The 9,020-nt window shown below is 44.0% G+C and overlaps 1 pseudogene; it reads left to right on the top strand.

Moving 5' to 3' along the window:
• LOC107105188 overlaps positions 1-9,020 on the top strand; it is a 30,400-nt pseudogene that overhangs the window by 16,874 nt on the left and 4,506 nt on the right.

The raw sequence follows: 9,020 nt of genomic DNA, 5'->3' as shown, positions 1-9,020 counted from the left end.
GAGATAGTGAATAGGAGGGGCCCTAAGATGGAGCCCAGGGGAACTCCACATGGGATTTCTGTGGTTCTAATGGAAACTTCCCTGCTGATCAGGAGGATTTAAAGCAGTCCAGGCCTGAAGCAGAGAGACAGAGCAGGTTTGAAGGCGCTCTAATACAATAAAGTGAGGAACGGGTTGTTAAACGTTGCCCTGAGGTCCAATAGAACCAGCGCCATGGATCTTCTAAACACCTGAAAAAAAGGTTTTTGACACTGAAAGACGCGGATTTGTTTCTCATCTCTCCTGGAATTTCTTTCATTTGAGGCATTATGAGTTTTCTTTTCAATCCTTTAGCCTACTTCCTGTTGTCAGACTGGTTCTGTTGAAGCTACAGGTGTGGCCTGAGCACATTAGAAATCAGCTCACCATGTAGATAAACATTTAAGTTATTCTTTAAGAAGAGAGGAATTACTTTTATGCTTTAAAATCTTTTTTTTCCCCCCATGAATGAAATCATGTTTATAAACTACAGTAGATTTCATGTTTTTCCCGTTAATTTTCTCTGGCCGTCTAATGTCGCTGATGATCTGACACATCATGGTGAGCTTTACCTGAATGGATGGAACCGTCGTCAGTGACGCTCCCTCTGTTCATCCCACAGATCGCCATGCCTCATCAGTGGCTGGAGGGCAACCTGCCCGTCAGCGCCAAATGTGCCGTGTGCGATAAGACCTGTGGCAGCGTCCTGAGGCTGCAGGACTGGCGCTGCCTCTGGTGCAAGGCGATGGTAAGGCGTCTGTCACGTCCTCGTATAAATGGAACCACATGGAATAATCCCCTTTATAGCGCACTCAGTGAAATACTTTGAAAATCTCAATTTCCAGCCAATAGTGTTACTGGAATCCAGTACAAGACCTTATTACCTTTATAACATTCAATAAATATTGATATTTGGATGGCAAAAACGAATGTCAATGTAATAACAAGAAACGCCAACTTGCCCGAATATATTAAGAAAAATAGCAAAAGTGCTTCTAGAAGAAAAAAGAAAAACACTGAGACTGAAAGAAACAGTTTTTTTTTTTTTTAACCTTAGAGGCATTTATTCTGATACTGGCGCTGACATTTTTTAGTTTATAAACCTAAATATAATACAGTTAAATAGGCTTATTAACTTTACTTTTTAACTTTTAAATTACCCTTTTAACTTTTTTTTTCTTCAACGTAATCTACAGTAGGTCATATATCACTCAGGGGTTCATCTAATCTAAGTAACAATACTCACTAAATTGGGAAATCATCTAATTTACCTACTTGAATTAAGGGTAAATACGCTTAATTTATGAAATTTTTACTTATTTCTAGATCATTTTGCAGTGGATGTAACACCAAGAGGCAGAGAGGGGAAAAAAACACTCAAAACACTCTGAATACAGATAGCTGCACCCACCCAATGATCGACGGCCTGTGCCCAGCAGCCCCGCCCCCCCTCACTACCAGCTCACTGCTGCATTCAGTCCTGATCGTTCTCACATCTTCTGTTTTGAATGAAATGTTTCTGTCTTGTTGGTCTAGGTGCATACAGCCTGTATGGACCTCTACCCTCGCAAATGTCCTCTGGGTCAATGCAAAGTCTCCATCATCCCCCCCACAGCGCTCAACAGCATCGATTCCGACGGTAGGCATCACCTGCTCAACCCGCTGGCTCCCTCTGGAGGGCCGGGGCCAAACGTCTCACTCCACCTTCTCAGACACAAACCCTGAGGATTTCACCTCATTTTGACCTTTGACCTGAGGGCAGGGGCATTATCCTCCCTCCATAAAGGCATCCACAGCCTTAGAGCGGCTCATTTAACCACGTAGAGACAGCTGTCCTCGTACGATCCGGTCTTTTAATGAGCCTCCCGCTTGTTGTAAAAGGTGTTAAACAGGGACGTGTTCCAGGAAGTAGCCTGTTTATAAATAGCTTTATGTGACAGGTGGCCATGCAGCTTAATATCGACGCCACCAGTGATGAGAAAAAAACAGTAGGACGCCAAAAACGTTGCTGCTTTACATGATGACCAAATCATATTAATGCATCACTGTGGAGTTGAATTATATTTCTTTTTTAAAGACAGAAATATAAGATATCTGCTGTGCTTGTGTGTTTTATGAGTCGACACCATTCGGGGTTAGCTTCTGCCAACTTGAAATATTTAGAGAGTCATTTTTATCATTTATTGCACACTAGTTTGAATTCATTTTAAATCTTAAAGCCTCACCCATCTGAAGATCCTCAGTATTACGTAGGACTGGAATTTATCCTGCTGGAAGCTCTCATTTCCTCCAGTATTGCTGTAGTGAGCTCAGTCTGTTCACCTACCAACTCTTTCTCTGAGCCTGCTTAAAGTTAGCATCTCCATTACATGATTCTGCCCCCACCATGCTTAATAATGGGGATGTTAGGCTGTATAACTTGTTGCTTAGAGGTCAAAGACTTCAGTTGGTGTCTTTGGACTGCAGCCCCTCTGGTGGGCTGCGTCTCCTGCTGGAAGCTGCAAACAGGACTTCTTGTTCTTTTTAACCATTTGATTTACAAACAGTGCATGAGGTGAAAAACAGGTCAAAGGTTGGAGGTCAAAGATCAGGGCGAATTGTTATAAAAAAAAAAACAAGAATTAGAGTATAAAGTTCTTGAAATCAGGGATTTATTTGATATTGAAGCAATAGTGCTGGTGGACTGATTCTCCCGCCTGAGCTGCAGATGTCTGCAGCTCCTCCAAAGTCGGCATGATTTCATTTGGCGGGCCGTCTTTTGGTAGATTGCAGTGGATGCATCGTATCTCCATGTTCAGATGATGAATGATTCTCTGGGTTCCTTCATTCTCATCTTCTCTAATATTTTCTAACCAACATCTGAGGCCTCAATCAGAGCAGCTGCATCGACACAAAGGTTCAATGAAACCGAGGCAGACGTCCCCTCCTGAACTCATTCATACCTGGAGGAAGTTCAGCTCCCTGGATTCTGTTTAGTGGATCAGACCAGTGGAACTACAATCTATAGCTTCTGTCTGGAAATTGTAGAAACTCTGCAAAACGCTGCATTTACAGCGTTTTGCTACAACGTCCTGTTTCAGTGGGACACCGTACATTATTGTGTAATCTAGATTGTTAGTTTATGTTAGTGTGTAACAATTTGTGACAGTGTGTTACAGTGTTTTACTGTATATTAGTGCGTATCACTGTATGTTACAATGTGTGTCATTGTATATTATTATGTTTACTAGATTGTTACTGTATGTTAGTGTTAGGGGAGGAACGGTTCACAATATCCACGGTTCAGTTCGGTTCACGGTTTCGTGGTCACGGTTTCCGCTTCGGTATATGTTGATTGTTAGCCTGATATGTTGGTCGTGTTGCTGTTAGCATAAAAGAAACGTGTTGCACAATGGTTGCACACTGTTGCACTTTTATCCACAACTTTTACACCCGGCTACGCTGCTTCGCTTCTTCTTCTTCTTGTTTACTACTGGTGGTTGGCTTTGGTCGCAGTACCGCCACCTTCTGCTCTGGAGTGTAAACGCTTCGCTTATGAGAAAAAGGAGCAGCGCATGAACCGAACAAAACACACGCGAACCGAACCGAGACAGTCGAACCGAACGGTTCGGATGGTTTTCATAAACCGTTCCATCCCTAGTTAGTGTGTTACAGTGTGTTATGATGTGTGACAGTGTGTTACGGGGTGTTACTGCCTATAACAGTGTGTTACTGTGTACTATTGTCTGTTACAGTGTATGACTGTGTGTTACAGTGTGTTATGATGTGTGTCACAGTGTGTTACAAAGTGGTACTGTGTGTCACAGTGTGTTACAGGTTGTTACTGTGTCTTACTGTCTGTTGCAGTGTGTTACTTTTCATTACAAAGTGTGACCGTGTGTTGCAGTATGTTACTATATCTTACAGTGTGTCACTGTACGTTAATATATTGCCACTGTATGTTATACAGTGTATTTTATACACACAGTAACACAATGTAACATTGTGTTACTGTGTGTTACAGTGGTCTTGTTTTAGCTACAGCTTAGGGCAAGTATTTTGTAACATATCCTTCATGCTGCGACTTAAAGGTAAATATGGCGACATTGAACTGGTCCCCATATGCTAAAATCCTGTTCTTTGAGTTGGGGTTAGTTTCAGTTTAGGTTAGGTTTAGTGTTAGGTATATGTTGGTAACAGTTAGGCTTAGGGTAAAGGTCTGGGTTAGGCCATATAAAATGAATGTAGGTCAATGAAATGCCTTTAAAACTTAGCTGAGTGTCTTATTGTCGTGGCCCTCTATATAAAATTCCAGACATGTTGGTAACATGAACAGACTTGGATAACTATGGATTTGGTACCTTTTGTCAGGACTGTTCAGGTTAAAGCCTTCCTGAACCACCCGCCGCCGTCCTCTGATGGTAGCAGCATGGCGGCAGAACGAGGGATTCAGCATCCAGATGCTGAGAATGGAGAGAAGTTAAACAGCCAAGATGATCTCTATGCTCTCATTACATCGCCTCACATGCTCTGGATCCCCTCTGCCTCCATGAGGAAGAGCAAAGGGGCCGTTTAGTTTGATAAGGCTGGGGGGGGGGTGCACGAGCTGCGGCACGTGCTGGAATACAGTGGCTCCCTTCTCCTCCGCTCAACCTCCTCTTCCTTCATTCCTTAGCAACAGAGAGGCTGAGAAAGTGAAGCAGAGAGAAGAGAAATCAAAGGGGGGAGGGGGGGCTGTCATCACAGGGTTCTGCTTAAAGGAGCAAAGTGTCTCGCAGCGTCTCCCCCCCCAGATTGGCGTTTAGGGCCCAGCACATGTTTCCACCATGTGTTGTCATCACATCGTCATAACAACCAGCGATAAACGACTTTCAGGAGGTTTAGGAAGGAAGCAGAGTTTTAAAGACCGACCGCCTGAACTAGCCTGACACTTCATCGCTCTCTGTTATTTATTGATCAAAACTTCAATAACTGCAAGTTAATTTAGATAAAAGCTGCTGAGTCACTCTAAGGCGTTCTGACCTGGATGGCGCTCAAAGTGACTCTCAAACCTGAAAAGATTCCTTTTTCTCAGAGGTTACATAACTGCTGAATGGGAATTATAAATTGTTCATGTTTGTTAATTTTTCTGCAGGCTTCTGGAAGGCCACCTGTCCCCCATCATGCGCCAGCCCCCTGCTGGTTTTTGTCAACTCTAAAAGCGGCGACAACCAGGGGGTTAAATTTCTCCGGCGCTTCAAGCAGCTCCTCAACCCGGCCCAAGTCTTCGACCTGGTCAACGGCGGTCCCCACCTGGGGTGAGACACAGACCCGGCGGGTTCTCCTGCTCTCAGACGTGGGGCGGCGCCCTGCCTTACTGGGAATTACATCACCTGTTTCTCTGTCAGTTTGCGGCTGTTTCAGAAGTTCGACAACTTCCGGATCCTGGTGTGCGGAGGGGACGGCAGCGTGGGATGGGTTCTGTCCGAGATCGACAAGCTCAATCTGCACAAACAGGTGAGAACCAAGAGTCATGATGAGATTTCCATGAATGTAGCAAACAGGACGCAGACTGAGAGAAAGAAACGAGCATCCTGAGAGGACAGAAAGTACCCACCAGGAGGGAGAAAAATGTAACATCTATCCCCCTTTAAACCAGTGTTGTTTTCCTCAATGATAATAAAATTATTTAATTAATGCTCCTTTTTTAATGACGATAAAGAGAACCGAGGAGCTAAACATGGATCCATGGCAAAAACATGACGGATAATGGGTGTGAGTTTTCGTTGACGAGACTAAGCGGGTGGTCTATTAGACGTTTAAAGTCTCAGGGAAATCTTATTTAAATGTCAGCCTGAACACCTACATTCGCGCAATCATATATTTTAACGGCCATCAATCAGAATCATTTCCTTTCCCATTGAGTTCCGTCTGGAATGGAATTTCCCATTGGGAACCTGCTAGCACTAAGTTGCTAACTGGTTAGCAAGATGCTTCCGACAAACCGGCCACAACCAAACTTGCTTGCGAACGTTCCACCACAACAATCCCGCCCCCTTGATAATCGACCAGTCAAATTCACTTTATTCACTCGTGTAAAGTCGTGCACCACTCGGGAGAATTCGGAACGGCTGCTTCCCTACGACTTTAAAATGCATCATTTTGCTGTAATCTAATCAGTATCAGCCGTGCTGCTGCGTCCTGTTTGATCCTGCCGCTCAGCGTTGCTCATTCTGCAGCAGCTCAGATGCATCATGGCAGCAGGGAGAAAATAACCCAGAATGATCCGGTACGGCGCGCTGAACTCTGACTAACTCTGATCTTCTAGCTTTGCAGAAATGCGTCGTTAGCTCAGAGTCTGCACTTTACGCTCCGCTCCGATGCTTCGCTCTCAGCAGTGCGGCTCTTCCTGCTCTCGCTACTTAATAAACTAGATGTGGCTGATCATCCTCTGCCAAGCATAAAGAATCCCTTTGTCTAACTATCTAGATTTTAGAGGTGATGCTAAACATTCCTTCATTTCTACCAACAGGAATCCCTAAATTATATCCAGAGCAAATATTTCATTGCTTTCTGTTTATTTCTGGATAAAGATCCAGATGAAAAGGTTCATAGATCTTTGGATATTTCTTTCTCATTGTTCTCATTTATATCTATTTAAATATGATGTAAATCTTTCCTTGTATTTTCATTGATACATTTTCTCTTTTTCCTTTGAAGATTTTAACATTTTAGTAACATATTCATTCATTTAGGTCTGGGTTGCCATGGCGTTACAAGGCAGTTATGGAGGATCTCTGTATTTTTTTATATCAAACCCTGTGAATTTAAATCTACTTTGACTCCTGAGCAGCAGGAACCGAGGGCAGATTGAAGAAACAAATGACCAAATAGAAAGAAGAATGTTTTTGTTCTTTGCTTTTTTGCTGTAATGCAGAATTTATTGATCTGTGTTTAATGCAGAGTTAAACCTTGGATGATAAAATCATTCCTTTATTGGACATTCTGTCTATCTGCTGTATTAACCAATAGGATGTGTTGAACTAGATCTGCTATTTTCACAGCTTTTGTAAGACACTTTTTATAAAGTAGGGCATAAAACTGACCAAAACGTTTTTAAGTTTTAGTCGACTAAAACGCAATGACTAAAATGTGAATAAAACTAACTAGATGGCTGTTAGAAACAACATGGCTTTAAACTTCGACACTTTGTTGAAAACGTAAACATCCCTGGAAATGACAGCCGCGCTAGCTTCATCTGTCATATGCTACGTTCAGACCGAACGCAGCAGGAGCAGCAAAAACACGTGTGCTGCTTTATTTTTCATGCTTTTACAAGTTTAGTTCTTTTTCTTTTTTTTTTTCCTTTCTTTTTCTTTAACAGTGTCCTGTCTAGCAATGTGGCAATAAGAATAATTGTCTTGATGCCAAAAAGAGCCCAACAGATTTTACTTTCACCAGTGGAGCAGTACGGCTATCGCCATAGTGTTCCGCTTGATTAATGCGTATAAATAGCTTTATTATAATTCATTCAGGGAGTTTTACAGATTATATGGACACTGCAATGTAAGTAGAACAGGAAATGAAAAAAAAAGGAAATAAGATGAAAGAAAGATAAAAGGAAGATAACAAAAAAAAACCTTCAGTCTAGTTTAGTTCTGAGTCGCGGCTGAAGCATCTTTGCTGCTCTAGCGGTGCGGTCTGATGTGCGTTGGGTGGAGCTACCTTATCATTACTTTGCCTGGAACAATGGCGGATGAAATCTAGAGAGTCGCTTTGCTATTTTTAATGAATAATGCTACGTTCAGGCCGCTAGTGCTGGAAGCAGCAAAGAAGCTTCTGCTTCATTTCTGATGCTCGTCGACATGAAGGTCAGACGTCCAGTAAAGATGGTCCAGATGCTCAGGAGCTCGTGACGCGCTGCTCCTGCTGCTCTAGACGCTGCAGGACCTTCAGATGCATCTTTTTGCGCGTCAACCATTGACTTTGCATGTAAACCTGCAGCTTCGCTGCTTGCAGCCTGCATCAGGTCTTATTTCTAGTGGACATTTTTAGAATAAAACGCACCAGATAACTTTTGAAAACCAGTTTCCATTTCTGACTGGAAGGCCGCCATTACTGCAGGCGGCTAACAGGAAGAGGTTTGGTTCTATTTGCATCTCTTTCTTTATGAATATGAAACCTCCGAATCAAGGTAAAGGTCCACGTTCTCCATTTCTCTGAGGCTAGTCGGATCTTAGCATGTTGTTCTGATTGAAGAAGCATGAATGTGCACCAATCAGCTAACGTGGACGCCGATCCACCCTCTGCCTGCCTTTCAGTGCCAGCTGGGGGTGCTGCCCCTCGGCACCGGCAACGACCTGGCCCGGGTGCTGGGCTGGGGCCCGTCCTGCGACGACGACACCCAGCTGCCCCAGATCCTGGAGAAACTGGAGCGGGCCAGCACTAAGATGCTGGACCGCTGGAGCATCATGACCTATGAGATCAAGATCCCACCGAAGCACAGCTGCCCCGCCACGCCAGAGGGAGCCCACGACTGCCAGGTACTGCCTAACAGAGCGGCCGCAGCGGGACGGCCAGGCAGACATGGCACCTGATGTTTCTCTCTGCTCATTTCTGCCCCAGTTTCACATCTTAGCCTACGAGGACTCGGTGGTCACCCACCTGACCAAGATCCTCAACTCAGAGCAGCACTCTGCCGTCATCTCCTCTGCCAAGTAAGTTCTTAGCGCCTCCAATTCAAGGGAAACACGCTAAAAGCTGTAGTCCTGTGTCTATTGTACCAGAAGCAGAATTTACTGCTGTACCTGAACGCAACACACCTGCAACAGCAGGTAATGAAACGGAAAATCAGACAGATTATTGAGCCCAGAGTGAAAAGCAGTGAAACAGCGATAGTGCGCTTTAGAGACATACCATCCATCGCCTGTTTAGGGGCAGCATAGTTGTTTTGATCGGTCACTGCCTGAATGTGTTCAGCTCTTCATCGCTGAATTCAGCTGCCAGGCTCTGATGTACTAGCCTGGTGAGACCATCCTGATCTC

The sequence above is a fragment of the Cyprinodon variegatus genome, unplaced genomic scaffold, assembly GCF_000732505.1.
Source record: "Cyprinodon variegatus isolate N-32 unplaced genomic scaffold, C_variegatus-1.0 Scaffold2130, whole genome shotgun sequence".
Lineage (NCBI taxonomy): Eukaryota > Metazoa > Chordata > Actinopteri > Cyprinodontiformes > Cyprinodontidae > Cyprinodon > Cyprinodon variegatus.
This window is presented reverse-complemented; position numbering and strand designations above follow the sequence as displayed.